This window comes from Balaenoptera musculus, chromosome 11 (genome assembly GCF_009873245.2).
Source record: "Balaenoptera musculus isolate JJ_BM4_2016_0621 chromosome 11, mBalMus1.pri.v3, whole genome shotgun sequence".
NCBI classification, from domain to species: domain Eukaryota; kingdom Metazoa; phylum Chordata; class Mammalia; order Artiodactyla; family Balaenopteridae; genus Balaenoptera; species Balaenoptera musculus.
Window position 1 is genome coordinate 32,526,456 of NC_045795.1, and position 26,904 is coordinate 32,553,359.

The following is a 26,904-nucleotide window of genomic DNA, read 5'->3' on the forward strand; positions in this document are numbered from 1 at the left end:
ACGACAAACCCACAGCAAACATCATTCTCAATGGTGAAAAACTGAAAGCATTTCCTCTAAGATCAGGAACGAGACAAGGATGTCCACTCTCACCGCTATTATTCAACATAGTTTTGGAAGTCCTAGCCATGGCAATCAGAGAAGAAAAAGAAATAAAAGGAATACAAATTGCAAAAGAAGAAGTAAAACTGTCACTGTTTGCAAACGACATGATACTATACATAGAGAATCCTAAAAATGCCACCAGAAAACTACTAGAGCTAATCAATGAATTTGGTAAAGTTGCAGGATACAAAATTAATGCACAGAAATCTCTTGCATTCCTATACACTAATGATGAAAAATCTGAAAGAGAAATTAAGGAAACACTCCCATTTACCATTGCAACAAAAAGAATAAAATACCTAGGAATAAACCTACCTAGGGAAACAAAAGACCTGTATGCAGAAAACTATAAGACACTGATGAAAGAAATTAAAGATGATACCAACAGAGGGAGAGATATACCATGTCCTTGGGTGGAAGAATCAATATTGTGAAAATGACTATACTACCCAAAGCAATCTACAGATTCAATGCATCCCTATCAAATTACCAGTGGCATTTATTACAGAGCTAGAACAAATCATCTTAAAATTTGTATGCAGACACAAAAGACCCCGAATAGCCAAAGCAGTCTTGAGGGAAAACAACGGAGCTGGAGGAATCAGACTCCCTGACTTCAGACTATACTACAAAGCTACAGTAATCAAGACAGTATGGTACTGGCACAAAAACAGAAACATAGATCAATGGAACGAGATGGAAAGCCCAGAGATAAACCCACACACCTACGGTCAACTAATCTATGACAAAGGAGGCAAGGATATACAATGGAGAAAAGACAGTCTCTTCAATAAGTGGTGCTGGGAAAACTGGATAGCTACATGTAAAAGAATGAAATTAGAACACTCCCTAACACCATACACAAAAATAAACTCAGAATGGATTCGAGACCTAAATGTAAGACCGGACACTATAAAACTCTTAGAGGGAAACATAGGAGGAACACTCTCTGACATAAATCACAGCAAGATCTTTTTTGATCCACCTCCTAGAGTAATGGAAATAAAAACAAAAATAAACAAATGGGACCTAATGAAACTTCAAAGTTTTTGCACAGCAAAGGAAACCATAAACAAGACAAAAAGACAACCCTCAGAATGGGAGAAAATATTCGCAAACGAATCAACGGACAAAGGATTAATCTCCAAAATATATAAACAGCTCATGCAGCTCAATATTAAAGAAACAAACAGGGGCTTCCCTGGTGGCGCAGCGGTTGGGAGTCTGCCTGCCAATGCAGGGGACACGGGTTCGGGCCCTGGTCTGGGACGATCCCGTGTGCCGTGGGGCGGCTGGGCCCGTGGGCCACAATTGCTGAGCCTGCGCGTCTGGAGCCTGTGCTCCGCAACGGGAGAGGCCGCGGTAGTGAGAGGCCCGCGCACCGCGATGAAGAGTGGCCCCCGCTCGCCGCAGCTGGAGGGAGCCCTCGCACAGAAACTAAGACCCAACACAGCCATAAATAAATAAATAAATAAATAAATAAATAAATAAAAAAGAAACAAACAACCCATTCCAAAAATGGGCAGAAGAACTAAATAGACATTTCTCCAAAGAAGACATACAGATGGCCAAGAAGCACGTGAAAAGCTGCTCAACATCACTAATTATTAGAGAAATGCAAATCAAAACTACAATGAGGTATCACCTCACACCAGTTAGAATGGGCATCATCAGAAAATCTACAAACAACAAATGCTGGAGAGGGTGTGGAGAAAAGGGAACCCTCTTGCACTGTTGGTGGGAATGTAAACTGATACAGCCACTATGGAGAACAGTATGGAGGTTCCTTAAAAAACTAAAAATAGAATTACCATATGATCCAGCAATCCCACCACTGGGCATATACCCAGAGAAAACCATAATTCAAAAAGACACATGCACCCCAATGTTCACTGCAGCACTATTTACAATAGCCAGGTCATGGAAGCAACTTAAATGCCCATCGACAGACGAATGGATAAAGAAGAAGTGGTACGTATATACAATGGAATATTACTCAGCCATAAAAAGGAATGAAATTGAGTCATTTGTTGAGACGTGGATGGATCTAGAGACTGTCATACAGAGTGAAGTAAGTCAGAAAGAGAAAAACAAATATCGTATATTAACGCATGTATGTGGAACCTAGAAAAATGGTACAGATGAACTGGTTTGCAGGGCAGAAGTTGAGACACAGATGTAGAGAACAAACATATGGACACCAAGGAGGGAAAACCGCGGTGGGGTGGGGATGGTGGTGTGCTGAATTGGGCGATTGGGATTGACATGTATACACTCATGTGTATAAAATTGATGACTAATAAGAACCTGCAGTATAAAACAAACAAACAAACAAAAAAACAACTAATACTAAACTTTCTTTGGGTTATTTGTATGGAAATATGTTAATATAAATGTTTCAGACATTACATGAAATTTCTAAAAATCTTATATGTTCTCGTATCATGTTATAAGTCATAATTCTAGTTATTACTTTAAAATATGTAACTCAGAAATAACTAAATTTCCTTGTCAATTGCATTATTATGAACTTTCATCAAATCTTTAACCGTGGTCATTTTTAAGTCTTTTGTCATTTACAGACAGTTCTGGGTGTACTCTGATGCTTTCGCAAAAATGTTCCTATAAAAGGGTTTCATCTTCAAGGAATTCATGGAAAAGACTCTGACAAGTACAGGTTTCTGGTAACTGACTATACTGCTGAACTGAATGAATAAGCATTTTCAGAACTCTAATGGAAAACTGATGAATTCATAAAAGTGCTAAAAAAAGATCAAGATGAAAAAAAGTTAATTACATGGGACTGAGTGAACTGATGAGGATGATTATAATTTTTGTGACTTTCTGTTTGAATAAAAAAGAAAAAAATCCTCCCCCCCCCAAAAAAAATCTTTCTATTTCTGGAAAAGTATTCTCTCCCTCAAGCTGGCAGCTTCAGGACACATGCTCATTGAGGGAAAATGAGGGACCTATGGCACATCAGTTAAAATTAACCCCAGCAAACAGTGGGGTGAAAGAAAATGAGGCAGATCACCCCACAACCACCAACATGCACAGATGTAGGAAGAAATCATCCCACAAAGGAAGGAGGAGGGTTCTTAACCCTGGTGTGCCTTCTGTCTGTCTGGTGAGGCTTATGGATCCCTTCTCAGAGTAATATTTCAAGATGCAGACTATATGGAAGATTTTTTAAAATACAGTTATAAAAATATTTAAAAATTGTAATATAGTTATATATGTGGTTCTTCATCAATGCATTAATATACTAGATGTAGTGGTGAGTCTAGTAACTACTATCATTTAGGAGATAGTAATCTTTCAAGATACCTGCAAATGTAATGTGATAAACAATATTTCTACTGGTAACATTTCCCAGGCACTGTTAATACTACTGTGGTTGGTGGCCTTCACTCAGAGATTTAGGAAATAATAAATTTCAATTGGAGTCTAGTGAAAATAACATGCAATTTTTTTTGTATCCAAGCTCACGGGCCTCCCTCTCCCCAGTTCTCCCCAGTTCTATCCACAGATCCTTTAGGGGTCAGTCCATGGAGCCCTTGTACTGTTGGGGTCCAGGACAGTTGTTCAACATGTGAAACAAACTCAATCCAGTAACAAATAACAAAGGAATTCTGAACATCTGAATATAATTCACAATATATTTTTAAACTTGCTAAGCACACAATGGCCATTTCTACACACTTTGTACTTTTTTGCAATGCAAAGATGCTGAAGGTGCTGCCAGATGCACAGGATGGTAGCAGCAAGCTGTCAATTTCAACAGTGCAGAAGGGATACTCTTCACTATCATCAAAGTTATCAAAGAATGCCCTGAGGGAGGAAGGTGAAGTATAACCTAGTTTTCTGCAAGCTTAGTAGAGGACAACAGAAATGAATTTTACAATTTAAAAAACCTGACACTGCAGTGGAAAAGCCCACCAACATTCTGCACCTTGGACCGGAGTGAGATACAAAGGCAAGTTTCATCTGATAAACATGCAGCAGTCCTTTCTGGAAAGCTTAGTCAAAATTCACATCTTTATTCTCCCAAATGTCCACTGTAGAAAATAGCCACATAATCATTTACTTTTCTAGTTTTTACATGAATGCTTGGAATTTAATAGACATGTAAATTAACACCTTTTTCTATACTCACTTCTGGGCTATCCTGCTATAGGTTATTGAACTTTCATATAAGAGTCAAGTAACTTAGAAACAGCCTCTGGTGATCTAAGACTAAAACACTGTGTTTCGTTTTTAAGCCCAGCTCAGTGTAATTAAAAAAAAATTTTATTTTTACTTAAAACCACATCATTCTGAAGTGGCAGTCACATGTGCTAGAAGCAAGTGGTGTCGGGAAACTGCGTAACTGGTTTCGAACGCAGTCCCATCTTCTGAGAGATTTGTGCCACAACACAACAACCCTTTTCCTTAGGAAAGAGGTGAAGACTTTTCATTTAGTTTGACCCTCTTCTATCACTTATTTTCACTTATCGTTCTTTTGGACAAATTAGAATAAATTTTTCTTGCTTCATTATGTCTTCATAGTCTTGCCTTTAGAACACCTTATTTACCTCTCTAAATATTTAAGTTCTTTGGTTTTGCTTCACTTAGTAAAATTATTTTTCTATGAAGGTTTGTCATTATTTAACTTTTTCTTAAACTTCTAATGAAAGCTTGCAAATTTTGTTAATGATTCTCATATCATTAATATCATAATTTTTCTTTAACAGATTACATTAAAATAGCATGATATATTAAACAACTGTAATTTATCATACGAATGATAATGAGGGCTTGATTCAATGATCATTTATTTATTAAAATAAGCCTGTGATGGAAGGGCAGGGTAGAGGATTAAAGAAACACAAAAAAAGCCCCACACAAGTGTATAATATGTCCCAGCTCTCAAGTAGCTGATAATCTTATTGGAAAGGCAAGACACCTACATCTGAAATAATCTTCCAAACTGTAGTAAGCATTATCAATGTGCATGAAAATAAACATATACTAGCATGGATATTTACAGTAACATTAAGCCCCTTTTACAATTAATGATTATTGCTATCATTATTACTATTAACTATTATAAAATATAAATTAAATTAATATTAATTATTAATATACCAAAGCATATGATATGATAAAAACTGTAGTAGCAGCTAACATTCATTAAGTGCCTTCCCTCTGCCACACACTTTACACAGTCCTAATCTTTCTAACACAAGCCTGCCAGGTATGTATTATTATCCCTGTTTTTAGAGAGAATGTAAGACACTTGCCCAACATTGCAGTTTGTAAGCAGTGAGACAGAAGTTTGAATTCAAATCTCTAATTCCCAAGCCCATGCTTCTCATCTCTGTGCATGGAAACAGGATTTTTGGAAGGTCTGATTTCTGTAAATGTAATCCATGCCAAAAAACAGCAGTTGAGAATCTTAAAACACTTTCTCCCACAGCAAAAAACCTCATTATTCTATCAATTACAATTCTAAAATTTTAAATCAACTTATTATAAGGTATTTTTGCTGAGAAAAGTGAAGCACATTATTGTAAATCTATCACTGTAAAAAGTAGGGAGGGGGCTTCCCTGGTGGCGCAGTGGTTGAGAATCTGCCTGCTAACGCAGGGGACATGGGTTCGAGCCCTGGTCTGGGAAGATCCCACATGCCGCGGAGCAACTAGGCCCATGAGCCACAACTACTGAGCCTGTGCATCTGGAGCCTGTGCTCCACAACAAGAGAGGCCGCGATAGTGAGAGGCCCGCGCACCGCGATGAAGAGTGGCCCCCGCTCGCCACAACTAGAGAAAGCCCTCGCACAGAAACGAAGACCCAACACAGCCATAAATAAGTAAATTAAAAAAAAAAAAAAAAAAAAAAAAAAAGTAGGGAGGGATTTCCCTGGTGGTCCAGTGGGTAAGACTCCGGCTCCCAATGCAGGGGGCCCGGGGTTCAATCCCTGGTTGGGGAACGCATGCATGCCGCAACTAAGAAGTCCGCATAATGCAACGAAGATCCCGCATGCCACAGCTAAGACCCAGTGCGGCCAAAATAAATAAATAAAATAAAATAAGTAAATAATTATATTAAAAAAGTAGGGAGAAATATAAGGAGAAATACATTGGCACCGGCTTCAAGAAAAGGAGCTAGGGGCTTCCCTGGTGGCGCAGTGGTTGAGAGTCTGCCTGCCAATGCAGGGGACACGGGTTCGAGCCCGGGTCTGGGAAGGTCCCACATGCCGCGGAGCAACTGGGCCCATGAGCCACAACTACTGAGCCTGCGCGTCTGGAGCCTGTGCTCTGCAACGAGAGGCCGCGACAGTGAGAGGCCCGCGCACCGCGATGAAGAGTGGCCCTCGTTCGCCACAACTGGAGAAAGCCCTCGCACAGAAACGAAGACCCAACACAGCCAAAAATAAATAAATAAATAAATAAATTTTAAAAAAAGAAAAGGAGCTGTGGGAACATCGTAGCTGAGAGCAGCATTTTAGTCTTTTCCATGTAAGACTTCAGGGAAAGGAGTCCTTTAAACAAAAAAGGCTGGCAGAGGTTCCATAATGAAATAACTTTGGGAAACGTTACATATCACATACCCGTCTCAGTAATTCATGATATACATCAGACCTCCTGCTTTTATTTATTTATTTATTTTTAAAGTCTTTTTTTTTTAAAGTAGAGGGAAGGATTTTTAATTAATTAATTTATTTATTTTTGGCTGCGTTGGGTCTTCGTTTCTGTGCGAGGGCCCTCTCCAGTTGCAGCAAGCGGGGTCCACCCTTCATCGCGGTGCGCGGGCCTTTCACTATCGCGGCCTCTCTTGTTGTGGGGCACAGGCTCCAGACGCGCAGGCTCAGCAGTTGTGGCTCACGGGCCTAGCTGCTCCGCGGCATGTGGGATCCTCCCAGACCAGGGCTCGAACCCGTGTCCCCTGCATTGGCAGGCAGACTCTCAACCACTGCACCACCAGGGAAGCCCTCTTTTTTTTTTTTAATTTATTTATTTTATTTATGTATTATTTTTGGCTGTGTTGGATCTTCGTTGCTGTGCATGGGCTTTCTCTAGTTGCAGTAAGCGGGGCTTCTCTTGTTGTGGAGCATGGGGTCTAGGCATGCAGGCTTCAGTAGTTGTGGCACGTGTGCTCAGTAGTTGTGGTGCACAGGCTTAGCTGCTGCGAGGCATGTGGGATCTTCCCGGACCAGGGCTCGAACCCGTGTCCCCTGCTTCGGCAGGCGGATTCTTAACCACTGTGCCACCAGGGAAGCCCTAAAGTCTTCTTTCTTTTTTTCTTTCTTTCTGTATGGGCTCTTCGTTGTGGTGTGCAGGCCTCTCTCTAGTTGTGGCATGTGGGTTTTCTCTCTGTAGTTGTGGCGTGCGGGCTCCAGGGCGCGTGGGTTCTGTAGTTTGCAGCACGTAGGCTCTCTCGTTGAGGCGTGCCAGCTCAGTAGTTGTGGTGTGCGCGGGCTTAGCTGCCCCGTGCCATGTGGGATCTTAGTTCCCCGACCAGGGATTTAACCCGCGTCCCCTGCATTGGAAGGCGGATTCTTTACCACTGGACCACCAGGGAAGTCCCCAGACCTCCTGCTTTTTAAAAGTCACTGTTTCCCACACTGACTTTGCCACAGAACCCTCCATTCTCTCCCAACTCCACTCCCAACACCTATTAACTCCCGTGGGTCTAGAGCAGCACAGCTGTCCAATAGAAACACCATGAGTCACAAGTGAGAGCCACACATGAGATTCAAAATGTTCTAGTAGCTAAACTTTTTAAAGTGTAATTTGTTGTAATATACAGTTGATCCTTGAACAATATAGGTTTGAACTGTGAGGGTCCACTTATACACAGATTTTTTTTCCAATACATTTATAAATATATACATGTAGAACATCATGAGCAAGACTTGTACAGAAGTGGATAGCCTATCCTTACATAGGCATAAGGTGAGTGATATTTAATACAAAATTAACAGTGCTTGTTTTCTTACTGTTTTATAACTTTGCTTTCAAAGAATTACATTACTGTGGGACTTCCCTGGTGGTCCAGTGGTTAAGGCTCCGTGCTTCCAATGCAGAGGGTGCAGGTTTGATCCCTGGTCAGGGAACTAAGATCCCACATGCCGTGCGGCACGGCCAAAAACTTTTTTTAAAAATTAAAAAAAAAAAAAAAAAAAGGAATTACATTACTGTAAAGTATGCCTCTTTCTCTCGTAACTGGAGAACCTGCACGTCAGCCTATCATAATAGGTAAGTGGTTTTTTAGAAAAATATAAGTGTTTCCAATACTGTATTATGAATGACTATAATACTATATGCCATAAACATTTTATAATGAATGGTTCATTCATTCATTCATTTTATAATGATTCATTCATTCATTCATTCATTCATTTTATAATGATTCATTCATATAATGATTCATTCAGCCCACAGAGGCTGGGCTTCTGTGAAGCAATCGTATGGATGACACTAGGCCACCATAAAGCAATCATATTGCTGCTTTTTCTTTACCAATGCATGAACCACTATACCTATACATAAATATAAATTTCTTTTTCACATTATCTTTTCATTTTTGATGTCTAGTGTTAGAAATACATGTAACATCTCTAGTGTTTTGTATTATATAAGACAATATTGATGTAGGTACTGACAAGACAATTCATCTTGTAAACAGATGTCATAAACTTAACGGTATGGATATATGCAGTATAGTACTCTAAATAATGTATTTTCTCTTCTGTATGATTTTCTTTCTTTTTTTTTTTTTTGGCCTCGCTGCGTGGCATGCAGGATCTTAGTTACCTGATCAGGGATTGAACCTGAGCCCTCCGCAGTGGAAGTACGGAGTCCTAACCACTGGACTGCCAGAGAATTCCCCTGTGTATGATTTTCCTAATAACATTTTCTTTTTTCTTGCTTACTTTTTTTGTAAGAATTCAGTATATAATAAGTATAACATACCAAATATATGTTAATTGACTGTATGTTATCAGTGAGGCTCTCTTCAACAGTAGGCTATTATTTAAGTTTTGGGGGGATAAAAAGTTATATGTGGATTTTTAACTGCATAGGGGGTTGGTGCTCCTAACCCTCACATTGTTCAAGGGTGAACTGCATTTTATTTTGTCCAGAATACCCAAAAAATATTTTGGACAAAATTTAAAAAAAAATTTATTTAGTATTTATTTAATCATTTCAACATGTAATTAATATAAAATTAATGAGATATTTTACATCCTTTTTCTCATACAAAGTCTTCAAAACCTGGTGTGAACTTTATACTTAGAGCACATCACAATTGGTGCATTTCAGGCACTAACAGCCATATGTGGTTAGTGCCCCCCAAATTGGACAGTTCCCATCTAGAGACTTTTATAGAACTTACTTTAGGAAACACACTGGCCTAGAGGCTCATTTTCCCCTTGTTAGCCTTTATGGACAGCCACAAGGTGGAAATCTTTAAGATTTAAGAACAGTTAAAGAGGTATGAATAATATTTACCCTAATTATTCACATATGGTTTCCAAGAGGTTTTGTTTGTGGGATTTTTTTTATGGAAGGGGGGGATGAAGGGAAGGGAGTTGCCATAACCCTTGTTTTCACCAGATTATAACCCCCTACACACACACACACACACACACACACACACACACACACACACACAGATATAATTTGGAAAAGGAAAAAAGTTGAATATTAAGTATCAGTTCCAAAGATAACCCTAGTCTAGCCACTGGACTGAAATAATCCTAATCTTCTAAGAAGCAAAGTTAATTTTACATGCTTCTTACATATTTAAAGACTTTAATATATATTTCTAAAAATAAGTTTCTTCTATAGCGCAGGGAACTCTATTCAATATCCTGTGATAAAGAATATGAAAAAGAATATATATATGTATAACTGAATCACTTTGCTGTACAGCAGAAATTAACAATATTGTAAATCAACTATACTTGAATAAAATAAATTTAAAAAATAAGTTATTTCTTCATGTTTGTGTAAAATGATCTTAAATACATGAGAAAAAAATCCAATAGTAAATTATTTGAGGAAAAAGCAAACAAACAATTTGCTAAAAAGAAACTAAAACTGATGCTGAGAGCTCCTGAACCAGGTACTCCCACATAAGCCTCACAGCTGACAAACAGACCCACTTTTACAAACAGGGAACTTGCTGTAGGCTCTCAATCACCTGGGAGCCTGTTAAAAATCCAGATTCTCAGGCCCATCCCAGACCTACTGGACCAGGAACTCAGGGGGTGTTAAACAAGCCATCCAGGTAATCCTGATGCACACTCATGTTTGAGAACCACTATATCAACACAGAACTAGTATTTAAACCCAATCTGTCCAACTCCAAAAGCTATATATTTTTTAGAAGTTTTTTGGGGCCTTTTTTGGAGAGGGGGCTGAGAATTTTTGTGTGTATGTGTGGTAGAATACACGTAACATAAAATTCAGCATCTTAACCATTTTTAACTGTACAGTTCAGTGGTATTAAGTACCTTTACACTGCTGTGCAACCATCACCACCATCCATCTCCAGAAGTCTTTTCATCTTGCAAAACTGAAACTCTGGGGCTTCCCTGGTGGCGCAGTGGTTGGGAATCTGCCTGCCAATGCAGGGGACACGGGTTCGAGCCCTGGTCTGGGAGGATCCCACATGCCGCGGAGCGACTAAGCCCGTGCGCCACAACTGCTGAGCCTGCGCGTCTGGAGCCTGTGCTCCGCAACAAGAGAGGCCGCGACAGTGAGAGGCCCGCGCACCGCGATGAAGAGTGGCCCCCGCTCGCCACAACTAGAGGAAGCCCTCGCACAGAAACGAAGACCCAACACAGCCAAAAATAAATAAATAAATAAATAAATAAATAAAAAAAAAAAAAAACAAAACAAAACCAAACAAACAAAAAAAAAAAACTGAAACTCTGTACCCATTATATGCTAACTCTCCCTTTCCCCTCCCCCCAGCGCTTGGCAACCACCATTCTACTTTCTGTCCCTATGAGTTTGACTACTGTAGGTAACTCATATAAGTGGAACCCAGTTTCACCCAACACCCTCAACTGCAGAAAGTTTGGAAAGTACAGAAATGAATAAAGAAGAAAATGAAGATCACTTATGATTCCACTGCCTAGCAGTAACTGCTGTGGACTGAATTGTGTCCCCCACAAAACTCATGTTGAAACCCTAAGCTCTAATGTGACTGGATTTAGAGACAGGGTCTCTAGGAAATAATTAAGGTTAGATGAGTTCACAAGGGTAGAGCCGTAATCCAATAGGGCTGGCGCTCTTATAAGAAGAGGAAGAGAGTCCAGAGCTCCTGTGAGGACAGCAAGAAGGAGGCAACCTGCAAACCAGGAAGAGGGCCTTCCCCAGCAAGCGAATTGCCTGGCACCCCAATCTTGGACTGCCCAGCCTCCAGAACTGTGAGAAAATAAGTTTCTGCTGTTTAAGCCACACAGTCTATGGTACAGTTGACCCTTGAACAACTCAAGGGTTGGAGCTCTGACCAACTGAGCAGTCGAAAATCCGCATATAACTTTAGAGTCAGTCCTCTACATAGGCAGTTACTCTGCATCTGCAGACTCAATCAACTGTGGATCATGAGTACTGTAGTAGGTATTCCGTGAAAAAAAAAAAATCCGTGCATAAGTGGACCCATGCAGTTCAAACCCATGTTGTTCAAGGGTCATCTGTATTCTGTTATGGCAGCCCGAGCTAATACTTTGGAACATACTTTTTCAATCTTTTTCTTAGTATATTTTATTTTTAAAGTATGTTTTATATTAAACGAATCAAAGCCCATATGCCTTTTTTCACTTTCCCAGCATTTTCTAAACCTCCATTCTGCAGACCAGTGTTCAGCAGGACACTGATTTTTGGGAAGTGGGTTTTAAAGTGACGTCAGGTTTCTACTGCTAAATTTCTCAGTCTTTTCTATACTAAACTGAGAATGTCAAGATGGGAATTTTTTATATTTGATCTCTAACTGTTTGGGGGGAGAACTCTGTATTACATCCCCTGCTGTTCTGATAAAAGTATACCACTGGACAACTAACAGGAATTCCAAGGGGCATTGCCTAGTCTTGGAAGGCAATACTGACTGACAGAAATAATTCACTTAAGACAAAAAGTCAATTTCATTTTCTAAAGGAGCCATTCACTCATTCATTCACTATTAGCAGACCAGTCTAATTAAACACTGCTTTAACATTTTTTTATAACAATAATTTTAAAAAGTAGTGATAGTTAAGCTCCAAATTAGTGAGGCACTGTTAACTCTTTGTATGCATGGTCTCACTTAATCCTGGCAAACTTCCTCTGCAAGGTGAATCCTCAATCCAGAGAAACTAAGGCACATGCCCCCAGAGAGGTTACATAATTTACTGGAGACAGCACAGAAAGGAAAAGAGCCAGGATTGGAACACAGATCTGTCTGGTTCCAAGGCTGTTATTAACTACAAGGATTCTTTCTCTCTTAGTCAAATAACTGCCTTGCTTGAAAAACTCTATGATTTTTTTGTACGTAAAGAAAAATTCAAATACTTTGGCCTTGCATTGAGTGCATTTCACAACCTGTTATCCCAATGTCCCATTCCAGCCTTCCTTCTTTTCTCTCTCCTCTTTGAGAAACTTCTCACTTCATCCAAAGAAGATTCCCCACTGTCTTGCCCCTCTTATATACTTCTCACTTAATTTCTTTCTTTCCCACCTAAATTCCTCTGCTTTGCCATCTTCTCCTGGTCAACGAATTCCTTAGGTTCCAGTTCAAATTTCATTTTTTATATGTAACCCTTCACTGCTCATTCTCTCACGCCCCACATCCCATCCATCAAGAAATCCCATCGGCTATACCTTCAAAACAGATCCAGAATCCAACCACACACCACCTCCACTGCTACCTCCCTAGTCCGAGCCATCATCGCCTCTCATCTGGCCTCTCTGCCTCCCTCTTTTACCCCCTGCATCTATTCTCACCCCAGCCTCCTGAGCAATGCCTTTAAAACATAAATCAAAACCCTCCAATGAATCCCCATTTTTCTCATTGTAAAAACCAAACTCCTTTTCTATGTTCAACTGTGAATAACCATTGAGTAAACAACGGCCCCCACCCCCAGCCCCAAACCTCTCTGACTTATTTCTGATTCTAGCCCTTGCTGACTTCCCAGGCCTAGAACTCACCAGGCATGCTCATGCCTCAGGCCCTTTGCACTGGCTGCTCTCTGCCTGGAATGTCATTCCTTAAGATAAGGCTCACTCCTTACTTCTTTCAACTCTCTGCCCCAAGGATCATGACCTACCAGTGACCACCTTCCCATCCCCCAGCATTCCACATCTTCCTTGTCTTGCTTTATTTTTCTCCCTATAACTTACAAGTTTACCTAGGTATGCTGTCTGTCTTCTCATGAGAGTCCTGCTCATTGAGGCATCTTGGAGCCTAGAATGGCACCTGGCACATATTAGGTACTCAATAATATTTGCTGAATGAGTGAATGGATGGACGTGCTCACACACTTCGGTCAAAGGCTCTCTCTCCTTTGCTCTCATTTGGCACTTATCACATACTGCTGTGTACTTTTCTGCATGTACCTATTATCTACCCAGTTAGATCACATGTTCCTGTACCCTCCAAGTGCCCTGTACAAAATCAGCATTTAATAAATATTTGATGATGAATTATCAGTGCAGTGGCTTTTTCTTTCCGAATAGATAGTTACAGTTAAATAACTTTCAAAACATGAACATTCCATTTAGAAAAGAAACATTCTGGAAAGGAAGGAAAAAACAGAAATATTTTTATTTATTTATTTATTTTTTGGCTGCGCATGTGGCTATGGTATTTAGTTCCCCAAACAGGGATTGAACCCAGGCCCTCGGCAGTGAGAGCGCCGAGTCCTAACCTCTGGACTGCCAGAAAATTCCCAGAATATTTTTAACTTTAAATTAATCTTAAAAGGATGGAAAATATTTTGAAGGTATATACATACAATGCATATACATATACCAAATCCATGTCATGCTCTGAAAATAAATTATTTGCTTTGTGACTTTCATGTATATTATATCCTGAAGACATACTTGAGAGTCAAGCTCAAGGTAACATTTGGATAGTAGGGTAATTTGGAACATAGAACATATTTTAAATAATGAGTTGAGAATTTATGTAATGTATGACAAAAATAAAAGGTTAATGTCAAATAGGTTTTATGTCACATTTTTTGATGTAATATCAGTTTTAGTTGGGGAGCATCTAATTGTAATGAAAATGTGTTCTATAAAACAATTTAAGTTTACATGTATGTATAGAACTAAAGTATTCATTTACATGAAGACTTTAACATATTTCTCTATATTGTTCATTTTGTACTGCATATCCAATGTGCATATTTTTGAAAAACAGTTTACACAACTTTTTAACATTAGATGCAGATCTTTTCAGTCATCTTGACTGTAGCACATGCATTATTCTCTTTGTGAGTATTGGTGGGGAAGACACGTAAACAGACCCCTGGCAAGACTTATGGTGATTTCTTAATTGATTATTTATCTCATTTAACCTTAGAACCTTAACATGACAGTGCAAATGAAAAAAGAATGTACAGTAATAATTTGGTACTCATAAAATATATTAAAAACATAAGGAAATCTTCTCTGGTATGCACAGGTTTTCACATGGCACAATGTCCATTTTACATTTCTAGGTAAGTTAAGGCCCTCCCCACTCCTCTTTTTCAAACACAGTTCCCCAAATTTCATTTTTCTTTGATTATTCTCTTTGGACATTTACTTTCAGATTGTTTTACCTACGTAATATATGCTGTAACAGAAAATAATTCTAAGTATACCATGTGACATAAAAATCAGACTGATGAAGAGAAACAAGGAAAATAGTTTTAAAAATTTGGGGAAAAAAAAAACCAACAAACCTAGAGGAGCAAAGAATTAGGGCAGTAGCTGGAGGGAGAAGTGAGCTCAAAAAAAAGAAATCATGTAGTGAGGTGGATGGAGTTAGAGTCTGTCATACAGAGTGAAGTAAGTCAGAAAGAGAAAAACAAATACAGTATGCTAACACATATATATGGAATCTAAGGGGGGAAAAAAAAAAAAAAGGTCATGAAGAGCCTAGTGGCAAGACGGGAATAAAGACACAGACCTACTAGAGAATGGACTTGAGGATAAGGGGAGGGGGAAGGGTAAGATGTGACAAAGTGAGAGAGTGGCATGGACATATATACACTACCAAACGTAAAATAGATAGCTAGTGGGAAGCAACCGCATAGCACAGGGAGATCAGCTCTGTGCTTTGTGACCACCTAGAGGAGTGGGATAGGGAGGGTGGGAGGGAGGGAGATGCAAGAGGGAAGAGATATGGGAACATATGTATATGTATAACTGATTCACTTTGTTATAAAGCAGAAACTAACACACCATTGTAAAGCAATTATACTCCAATAAAGATGTTAAAAGAAAAAAAAATCAGTTATTGTTTACCTTGTAAATTAGACCAGTAAAGTGAAAAAAAATACCTAAAATAAATAAATAAGCAAGCAAGCGATCTTGAGGTTTATGGATAGAAGTAGCTCCAAACATCTCTAGGTGTAAATCTGCATCTTTTAAGTCTGATCACACCTAGAGAAAAGGGGCTGGACTCTCATGATCTTTCCAATCCTGATTCTCACAGATTTGGAGAATCAGAATACAAATAGGTCAGTTTATTCTTACTTCCTATTCCTAAATATATTTCTTTGCACTTCTAGGAAGTATCAGAGTTAAAAAATCTAAATGTAGCAGCATTCATTTTTATTTTAAATCCTAGGAGAAATACTTCCGAGTTAAAACCACACAATCAAAAACTTTTACTCTCAGTAATCAGGAGAAAAAAATCTGATTTTTTTTGTGTGTGTGGATAACAGTCTCTACACATGGAATGAGTTACTTCTAAATCTGAAGACATTTCTCCACATTAAAAAAAAAAATCTATTATTCTACTTCCCAGGTTAAGTCCAGTTTAAAAAACTAAACTTTGTTCTAGAAGACTTTCTTTGACAGTAATTTAAATTTTGTATGTAATACCTTTGTTTGCCAAACACAAATATAAAGATTTTAAATTTAATCTCTCAATATGGCATCCAAGTTTCTCCAGCTCTACTACTTATTGAGAAATGACTACTGAAAAGAATTATAAACTACCCTAAGTTATTTAATATTCATAAAACTTTCACGTATATTACACTAAAGCTAAACATTCAACAACTACGGCATTTTTTTTTTTTTTTAATTCAGGGGAAATGCTTAGGGCTTTAAAAATTATTGCTAAAAATCAACTGATGGTGGTGGCCCTAACACTGTAAAATATTATTCTAAGGAGAGCTGAATACCGACTCTACAATAAAACCCAAGAAATCAGATAAATAAACTGATTATCTTTTTTAAAAAATTACAATAAAAATCTGAAATCACTGCAGGCAACTGTTAAAGATGGGTGATTTTAATACATACAATAGCAGTCTTAACACTCCTTAGTTATGTTTGAAATATTTAGTCTACATAACAAATTTTGAAAGTCTCTCCCATATGACATTTACCACAAGATTTTAAATTCTTCATCTCCCCAAATTAGGCTTACCACTAGTAAGTAGTGAGAGGGCTGGTTCTCACTGGGAAAGAAGGAAAATTCAGGTTAGTTCTGGCAGCCTTGCATGAAGAACTCATGCACTACCTCAGACTGTTCAGGGACCAACTTAACGATCAAGAGCTGTAGGTCAGCCCCAGTGAACTAAAAAATCCACAGTAAGAATGTTTCATCATCTTTTATTACTGTTGTCCATCAGGGCTCAGCTTTCTCATAGGGTCAAAAAGAAAAGGAAAAAATCCTTCTGACATGTTATTTTACTGGCCTTATATTCAACCTACAGTATGGCCTCTTTAAAAGAATGTTTCTTTAAAGCGAATCACACTTTGTACATTTTAGATCCAAATCTGTACTTTTATAACACTGACAACATTCCAAGCAAGGGAACAACTTGAGCTGTACCATATCATGTTTAATTAAGGTTCTAGGTGTTCTTTTTTCCAATTAGGATTTTTGCTAAGTGAAGGATATGATTCATAATCCCTGATTGCTCCCAAGTATAGAGCTTGGGAGCAATACTACGCATGTTTGACTCACCATACTATGCAAATAAAAAACTGAATTATCTGTAGGAGCAGAATAACTGCTCTGACCTGAAATTTGACTATCGACATAAGATTCTGGGTTTTTTGATCACCACTTTTATTTATCAATAAAACACTAATTTTCCCTATTCCTCCTATTGAAACAAAGGTCATCCAATTTTAATTTTAAAACTTCAAAATGTTTAACTAGTAGGCAGTCATTTGTAGATAAAATCTTATACATGGGCTTAACACCAATGGCAAAATGTATGATTCATGGACATGCAGTATATATTCAAATCCCAGCTCTGCCGCTTAGTAATGTAAACTTGGGCATGTTATTTATCATTTCTAAACCTCAGTTTCATTATCTATAAAACGGACACAAACCTACCTACAGGGTGTTGTCAGAATTTAATAATACTAAACACCCGTCAGGGCCCGAAATAATGTTAAGGTTTAACAATATTCTTTCTCCTTTCCCCCATTTTCTTTCTTGTGAAAATGTTACAGTCACAGGTTGGGACACCTGTGACACATGTTTAATTTCTGATGCCACAAGGAAGCACCCTGGATTTTAGTTGAACTGAAATAAGCCTTTCCTAGAAAGGCAATACCGTTCATACCTCATTCCCTCACATTTAGGATTTTTATTTCAGGTAATACTAATGTTCAATGTGTTTGCAAGATAAGCCAAAGAACCCACAAAAACAGAAAATGCTCAATTTTCCAACTTTATTAAAAAGAAATTTATAATTAAATAACAACTATATAAATTAAAGTTGATGAGGATTACAGGGAAGGGGAACCTGGGTTTCAGATTTGGTACAGTGAGGTCTCAGGACCTTTTCCTGAGCGGAAGCACATATGAGGTAAGGGGGAAAAAAAGATCAAGCTGCCTCTCCCCAAGACCTCTTTCTTCCACGTTCCCATACTGGGTATGTTGCCAGCCCTGAGCACTTGTGAACTGCACTACACATGGGCAAGCCACCCCAGCAGAGCCGCCTCCTGGGCCCATCTCCATTCAGTGAGGGACCACTTACAAGGTTTCCCTTTTAGGGCTTTCCTTTAAAGTCCACACCTCCTTCCTTCTCTGTCAGCTCTCCCACTTCACATTCATTTAACATCCCCCCACCCCGCTTTCTGCCAGCTCCCTCACCCACTGTATTTTCCACTTCTACCCTAGAACATTATTGATCATGAGAGAACCATGACATGCAGATGGAACTGGTATGTTGCTTAATTCATGTTGCCTCACTGCAGCTAAGTACCATTCCTTTCATCCATCTTCCCCACATCTGACACTTTCCACAAATTTACTCCCTCAAACTCAAAACCTTTTGCCTCTGCCCCTGACAAATGACCTTGCTATCTTCTCAGGAAAGACCACAGACCTCTATTTTGAATCCTATCATCTACCCTGCTCTCCTCTTCTCTAATTTTACTTTAATGTTACTTATTCTGTAGACCATTTGGGGAACAGAGGAACCTTATGAAAAGATGAATGACAGCAGTCTGAGGAAAGAATAGAGAAAGGGAGGTTAGGGAGAGTGCTACAAAGTTCCACTTGGTATTATCTGAATTTTTAAAAAATGACTTTCCCTTATTTCTCTCCCTTTAATCTGATTTTTCTCTTACCCACAGAGATCACAATGTACTATAAGGCCTTGCTGATTTCTACCTATCTCAAAAAATGGTTTTTTCTTTGGTTCCCATCATTCTACTCTACCTGGGCTGTCTAAGTATTTAGCCAGAAAATGTTTACTGAGTGCCCAGCTTGTTTTAAATGCTATGCTAAAGGCTTAGAATAAGTGCGTGAACAGGGAAACATAAGATTTCATGGTCCCACTCCAGAACCTCTGTGTCTACAGGTGACTGTTATGCCTACTCAAGTTTGGGACCATGATAAGAGGGGATACTGTCTCTTTAGCCTCAATAATTTGAGATATGCTTTCTAAACCTTTCTTCCATAGAAAATATAGTACTTTGCGAATAGTCCAAGGCAGTGTGCAAGTAACATCTGTACCTGCCACAAACCTTTAAATGTTAATTCTTTTTCTTTCTTTCTTTTTTTTTGGCCGTGCCATGTGGCTTGTGGGATGTTAGTTCCCCGACCAGGGATTGAACCCAGGCCCTCCTCAGCGAGAGCGCAGAGTCCTAACCACTGCTCTGCCAGGGAACTCCCAAATTCATTTTTTTTAATTGTGGTAAAACATACATAAGATTCACCATTTAAGTGTACAGTTCATTAGCTTTAAGTACATTCACATTGTTGTACAACTGTTGTCACTATCCAGCTCCAGAACTTTTTCATCATCCCCGGCTGAAATTTTCTACCCATTAAGTCACTTTTTATTAACCAAAACTGATTTTCATGGTTAAATTCTTCGCCCCCCACCCCCATTATCCTCTCTTGCTTTCCTACCCAGATAACATCCCAAGGTTCATCACTAATCACACCCTTGCAACCACCCTCAATTCCCTAGCTCCTCTCTTCCTATCACACCTGGGGGGCCAAACTCCAATCTTGGTTGAACTGATCACCTGGCTGCTTTTGCTTCCCCTGTTATAGCTGAACATTGGTGGCAGAAAACCACACAACTAACTGGGTCGATCGGTTTCACCTTAAATTCAGACCTCCCCCCACCTCCAGCCACATCCAGGCATTCAATAATGCCCAGCCACCCTATCTGGTGTCCCAGTGAGTTCACTTCCTGCTGTCCAAGGTGAGGTGTCCTCCGCATCTCAAACCATCCACACCCTTTCCTCCTTTACTTTAAGTTGCTGGCCCTGCCTCAGACTTCACTGAGAAAACAGAAGCCACCAGAACTGAAAGCCCTATATTCTATCTCCAGTTCCTAAACCTCCTTGCACTTGTGCCAATTTTTTGCCTTCTCTCCTGCTACACTGCAAGATGACTGCAAGTCATCTTGCTCCCACCAACGGCAAACCCTCTTCTTGTGTTTTGAATTCCTTTTCTCCTTCTGAAGAATTTTGCTCCTTTGGCAGGAATTCCCTGGTGGTCCAGTGGTTAGGACTCGGCGTTTTCATTGCTGGGGCCTGGGTTCAACCCCTGGTTGGGGAACTAAGATCCCACAAGCCGTGCAGCGAGGCCAACAAATAAATAAAAAAATAAAGAATTTTGCTCCTTTGGTAGTCTTATTTCTCTTCTGCATTAGTCTCTCCCTATTAGATATTCTCGCTAGCCTACTTGAAAATGCTCTTCTATTTCCCATCATTTTTTAAAAATGCGCTTCCTTGATCACATCTCTCTCTCCAACCACTGCTGTGCAGTTTGTCCTCGCTTTACGAGAAAACTTCCCCAACAAGCAGTTTACATTCACTTCACTCCCATTCTCTCAATGCATTCCAACCTGGCTTCCATCCTCATGTGCCACTGAAACTACTTGTCAAGAGAGCCAAATCCAAGTGGAATTTCTCTATCCTCACTGTTTAACTTCTCAACAGTATTTGGCAGAGCAGACCAGTCCTTCTTTTCTTGAAAGGGATAATTCGCTCTCCTGCTTTAATGCTGAACCTTCTTGGTCTACTTTAACCAAGCTTTACACACTGGAACTTTTAGGGCTTGATCTTAAGTCTTCCATGATCACAAATGATCTCAACCAGTTCCATGACATACTATCTCTATGATAGTGACTCCCAAAATTTATGTCCACTCCACTCAGCTCAACTTGAATATTCACTGCCTACTTGACTTTCCACTTGGATGTCTCACAAGTTTTTCAAAAACCTAAAAGGTTCCACATAGAACCCACCCTTCACACCTCTCCCTCTCCTAGTCTTCTCTACAAGCAATTGGCACCACCAGCCACCAAAGCTCAGGCCAGGAATCTGAAGCCATCCTTGATTCCTCCTTCTCTCCCTCCACAGTCAACCCATGAAGAAAATACTCCTGATTCAACCTCCAAAATATATCTGAAACCCACCATCTACTCTGCTCCATCTCCACTGCCACTGTACTTGTCTAAGATACTATCAGCCTTGAGCTGACCATTGCAATAGTCCCCTAACTGCCCTCTCTGCTTCCTCTCTTGCTCCACAGAGCAGCCAGTGATATTTAAAAACAAAAACATATCATTGTCCTAATTAAAGTCCTACAATAGCTTCTCATTTTCATTAAAATCTCAAAACTCCCACAAGCCCTAATATAAGAGGCCCTGCTCTCTCTCTCTCTAGGTCACTGCATTCTCCTGCTTTTCTCTGTTCTAACACCCGCGCCCTTCTGGGCCTTTCAGGTCTTTGCACTTGTTCCCAGGCCAAGAATGTCTCCCCAGCTTTTCACATGGCTAGCACAAGCTCATGTGTCAAGTCTCGGCTCAAATGTCACCTTTTCAAAAGGGACACTCCTTGACTCTTACTAGCCAAAATAGTCATTCCCTACAACACACTCTTTTAGACCCACCAGCTTATTAACTTCTTATAAGTTTTCTTCATCTGTAATTATCTTGTTTGTGTTTACTTATTTCCTGTTTTTCCCACTATACTATAAAGTCCATGAGAGCAGAGATCTTGTCTGTCTTGAATTTCACTAAAGGCTACTTTAAAATAAAGAAGCTACTCTTTCCCTCTGGGCAGGTTTATTTTAGATTTCCCCTCCTTTCAAGCTTTATTGGATTTTAGTCAAAGAAAATAATTACTCTGGCATTTACCATGAAAAACAAGGGGAGAAACACCACATGACACAAATACTAGGACTCCACCCACTCACTAGTCTAGACTGGACACAGATTGCACACAGGTATCCAACAGTTGCCCCTTATAAAACTTCTCAAAATGTAGAAGGACAGAGGAACGTGGATATACACAAAGATTATGTAATTTTGACACCTGCATCAAAAATCAAAGTTTTTCAACCATTCCCCCTAGCAATCACTAAACACTTTAGAATAAAGAAAATCTTAGAATTTTAGAATAAAGAAAGAAAAGCACAAAATAACTAAAATACGTGGTCCTTGCTCCGGAGAAGTTAATGATTTCCTCACTGACTTGGTTCTCTCTCATTTTGGTCTGGTTGGCTATTCATTACCTGCTCTGGATGTTTCTTCCTGACCTTCTGTGTCTTTAATGCATACTCTGTTCTTATCAAGTCTCATGTTTAGAATAACTTCCCCATCCTACTTCCCAAAACCCAAAAAATACCTTCCCAATTCAAAATCAGAAAGAACCCTTCCTTTCAAGGATTTATCTCTAGGTTTTTATTTCAGGATATTTCCTACCCTATTCCTAAATTCTGTATCAATCCTAGATTCAATTCTATCAATATTTTTGTTGCATAGCTGTCTTGACTAAACTAGATGGCCCGGCTAGACCTAGAAGCCAGTATGTTATGCAACTTCTAGTAGAATGAAATTATATACTTTTAAATATGTACTAAGATTTTAAAGGCTTGTGATACTTAAGCTTTCTTTCTGTAAGAAAATCATTTCAACGATTTGATAAATGGCAGAGGAGAAAAATAAAAATAATGTGAGCAATAAAACTGTGCTGAAACTCAAAATGATATAGACCTCAAGTCTCATGTTTCAATTCAAGAGAGCCAGCAGCACAGTGCATAGTGTAGTACAGTGATGTTCTCAATGTATATCTGTGTCACAATGGAATCACCTGGAGAGCTTTGGAATAACACAGAGTCCTACATATTTGGATTCAGGGGATCCTGGATGAGCCAGAATTTCAAAATTGGAGGGAGTTAGGGGCATTGAGAAGTTGAAAGTCAGAATCTTAAAACTGAGACTGCCTAAAACATTAGACCTTTTGAAAAAACCCCAACTGTCCCTAACACATGGATGTCACAAATCTGTGTTTTAAAACATCTCCCCAGTTGATTCTGATGCTCAGATTTGGAAACCACAGATACAGAGCCAGGAACATGGCTTTTGGGATCCACTGTCAATTCTACCACTTAAAACTTCGAGACCTTGAACAATACGAATATCTTGGCAAACGTTATTAGTTCCTTCCCTGGTAAATATATACAGTTCCTGGCATACAACAGTGTTCAACACATGGTAGGTCTTAAAGAGCCTAAAACATCCACTATAGTATTTGTAAACACAAGCACACACCTAATGGTGCCACTATGTTATTTTATCCACCAGAAATTAACTATTTACTTTCCATCTCGGTGGACTCCTAGAGAGATCAGAGCTTTACTGACTTCTTCCTCCTCCCAATAATCTTTTCAGTAACAACTGAAAACAAAGTTAAAACCCACACACACCTTGATAAACAGCTACTACAGGACAAATAAATACTTATATGAATGCTTCTAAGGAAACACTTTAATGAGTGGGGGAACTGAGAAGCGTTATACTGATCAGAAAGAGATGAACCAAAATAAGGTGTTTTGTTTGTTTTTGTTTTTAGAAAGGAAAAGGAAAAAAGCCTCCGGGGTGTTTCAAGGCGAGTTTAATTTTTCAGATCAGAGTTCTAAGAAACTATCGTAATTTACTACCATTTGGAATAGGGGATATGAAAGCCAAAAAGAAGTTTCAAATCACTGGAACCCATCACCTTCCCACAATTTGACAACTAAAGAAAAGTCTCTCCAGGGTTGTGAAAACACAACCAACTAAAAAAACTAACATAGGGGACCTATACAGAACCACGCTACTGGAAGGCAGACAGACACTGTCCTCGACTCTTTTTTCTGCAGTTTTGTAACCTGGTTCGACTTTACTCTCAAAATGAAGTGGAAGAGGATGAACGAAAAGCCTCCATGCCCTGCCCGAAGCCGGGCCAGGGAAAGCAAAGCCGTCCAGGTTCAAGCCGTAAGATGACGACGGGAAGCCCTCACCTCCAATTTTGACTGGGGCGGGGGGCGGAGGGGGCTGCGGGTTCAGGGAGGGAACCCCTCGGCTGCAAGGCCCGACCCTCAGCCCACTTCCTCCCTCAACGCAAGTGGTAAAAGGAACAAGATGCCGCCGGCCCCAGCCCCTTCCCGCTCCGAGCCGGCGGCTTCGCCTTTCGGGTCTGGGGGCACTGGGAAAGACCAAGCTACTCGGCCCCGGGCCCAAGTACAGATTTCGGCCCCCGGAGCGTAGCCCCCACGCCCCGGACCGCCTGGAACTGCGGGCGGCGAGGCGTCCCCAAAGGGCGCCGCCCGCGCCGCCAGGGAAGATGGCGCCCGCGGAGCAACTGCGCCACCAGCCCTGGCGACGGGCCAGGCCCAGCGCCATTTTAGCGCCTTCCAACTGCCACCCCCCCACCCCGCCCCGCACAACCCCCGCAAGCTCCTGCGTCCGGGACGATCCGGGGGCGCGAACCGCGTCGGGTCCGCGCACTCTCGGCCAAAAGAGTGCCACCGAGCCTCTCGTCTCTTCGGACTGGCTGCGCAGGCCCCGCAGGAGGCGCCTGGCTGGGCCGAGGGTCCTCCGCGCGGCACAAGGACTCGTCCGGGCCAGGCCGCGGGTCCTCTGCGGTGCTTCGGGCCCAGGCAGCGAGGCGACGGGGAAGGGCCAGTCCTGCCGGCAGGCGCGCACCGAGAACCGGGCCGGACCGGGCAGCGGGCCGGGGAGGCCGGCCGGCCCCGAGCTCTCCCAGCCGCGGCCGCCCGCACAAGCGGCGGGAAGGAGGAAGCCAGGATGAAAAATAAACCCCGTGCAGCCGCCGCCGCCGCCTCCCTCCCCCCCGCTCCCCTCCCCCTCTCGAGACGCGGGGTCCATTTTGCCGAGAAGAAAGAAAATGCGATTCACACCCAAGAGCTTCCGAGAGAGAAGAAACGAGGGGGGGAAAACCGAGGGGAGGAGATTGGAAAAGCTTATTTTTCTTCCTCGCTCGCCGTCACTCCTGGCCCTCCCTGCCCCTGCTCGCGGCCCCGCCGCGCCGTCCTCCCCTCGCCGAGCCCCGCTCCCTCCTTCCCGGCTCCCGGCGGCTCCGGGCGGGGGGGGGGGGCGGAAAACACACTCGCACTCGCGCACACAACTAATTTTAAACCGGCTCAATCAATGAGTCATTAAACGGCTTCCCTCCCCTCTCCTCCCCACCACCAACAGCCACGCCATCCCCCTTCCCAGGCTCTCCCTCTCCCCGCTCCAGAAATTTGCATCCGCGGAAAAGAAAAAAAAAAAAAAAAAAAAAGGCGCCGGGGCCCCCACCCCACCTAGGCGCCCCCAGCCCGGCCCCGCCGCCCCCTGCCTGCCCGCGCCCCCGCCCGAGACACTGAACTTGGTCTTCCCGGGGCCCGGGCATCGCTGGGAAAGGCATAAACACTCGATTCCCCTTTTCTCCGTGTCCATTAAACATCCACCCACCACCACCATCACCCACCCACAAACCCACCCCCCCCCAAAAAAAAACACAGCCTTAGCCAATAGCTCTCTGGGCTGAAACCTAATATCCTGGTTTTGGCAACTCGGTGTTTAATTTGCTCCTCTTTCTTTTCTGTCTGGAGATATATCTCCAGCCACCCCCCCTCGCTTTTCCCCTCCCCGAAGGAAAGAGGCAGAGGAAGGAGGTTGTGTGTGTTTTTTTTTTTTTCTCCTTGAAATTTTTATCACAAAATTATAATACACTCAAAGGGAAACTCACCGTCATGAAAAAGCAGTGCCTTGTCAACGGGGTTTCTGCGCCATCGCACCAGGGGCGGCGGCGGCGGCGGCGGCGGGCGCGGGGCTCGGGGCGCGGGCGCGGGAGCTCCCGGCCGAGCGGCGCCGGCCACACGCGCTCCGCTCTCTCTCTTGCTCACCCCCGCGCCGGGCGGCGGGCGCCCGCTCCCCGCGCCCGCCCGGCCTTCATGCTCTGCGCCCGGGCAAACCGCTCGCCTGCTCGTCTACCTCCAAACTTCGGTTCTCGCCTAGCAAAAAATGTGAAGATTAGGATTTTTTCAATTAATTTTTTTTTTTTTTTTTTTTTTTTTTTTTTAGAAAAATCAAGCTCCAAAGCTGATAATTCCTGTTTCCTTTGGGATTCTTTTTAACTTCAAGAAATGCAGTGGTTTATTCAAGAAACAGGGTTCTTGGCTTTTTTTTTTTTTTTTTAAGATCTACAAGATGCGTGCTATTCTCCGCAGGCGCCCTGCACACACACACACACACACACACACCAGTTTTAGCTGGGGGGGGCGCCGATGGGGGGGTTAAAAACAAAAAACACAATATTTGTTTAGAACTCTAATTGGAACATGTCCCAGTACACACATTTTGCATATGCTTTAAAAAAAAACACAAAAACGAAAATACAACTTTTAACTTAGTTATTTGGCAAATAACTGATTCATTCCAATTTTTAATTCTACTAAGCTTTCCTTTGCAACACCCTCTTTCCATTCCAAAATGCAGTGAAACCTTATCTGTAAACCTGTATGTTAACATTAAAACAAAAAACAACAACAAAAAAACTTCAGCAGCCAAGATGAAGGTGAGGAGCTAAGTAAGTCACTCTCAAAACATCCAGTTCCCACTGCTTTCTCTTTATTGCAGATAATTGTACTGCCACATTTGTGGAATTTTCATGACGTGATCCCCAGTCAAAAAGAGAGCTTCCCAAACATCCAGTGAAATAGAATAGGTTAAAAAAGAGAGAGAGCTACCCAAACTTTTAACATTCTGTAGTCCAAGTATAATTACTACCCATTTTTAATCTCAAATCTCAAATTGAGACGTCTCCATAAACCATCCAGCAT

At 41.2% G+C, this 26,904-nt stretch overlaps 1 protein-coding gene across 1 annotated transcript in view; it reads right to left on the reverse strand.

Moving 5' to 3' along the window:
* Positions 1-26,068, reverse strand: part of BICRAL (BRD4 interacting chromatin remodeling complex associated protein like) — an 82,846-nt gene extending 56,778 nt beyond the window's left edge. Inside the window, exon 1 of the mRNA XM_036868576.1 lies at positions 25,812-26,068. The gene's annotated coding sequence lies outside the window, so the exon portion shown is untranslated. The remainder of the gene's footprint in view (positions 1-25,811) is intronic.
* Positions 26,069-26,904: the final 836 nt, after the last annotated feature.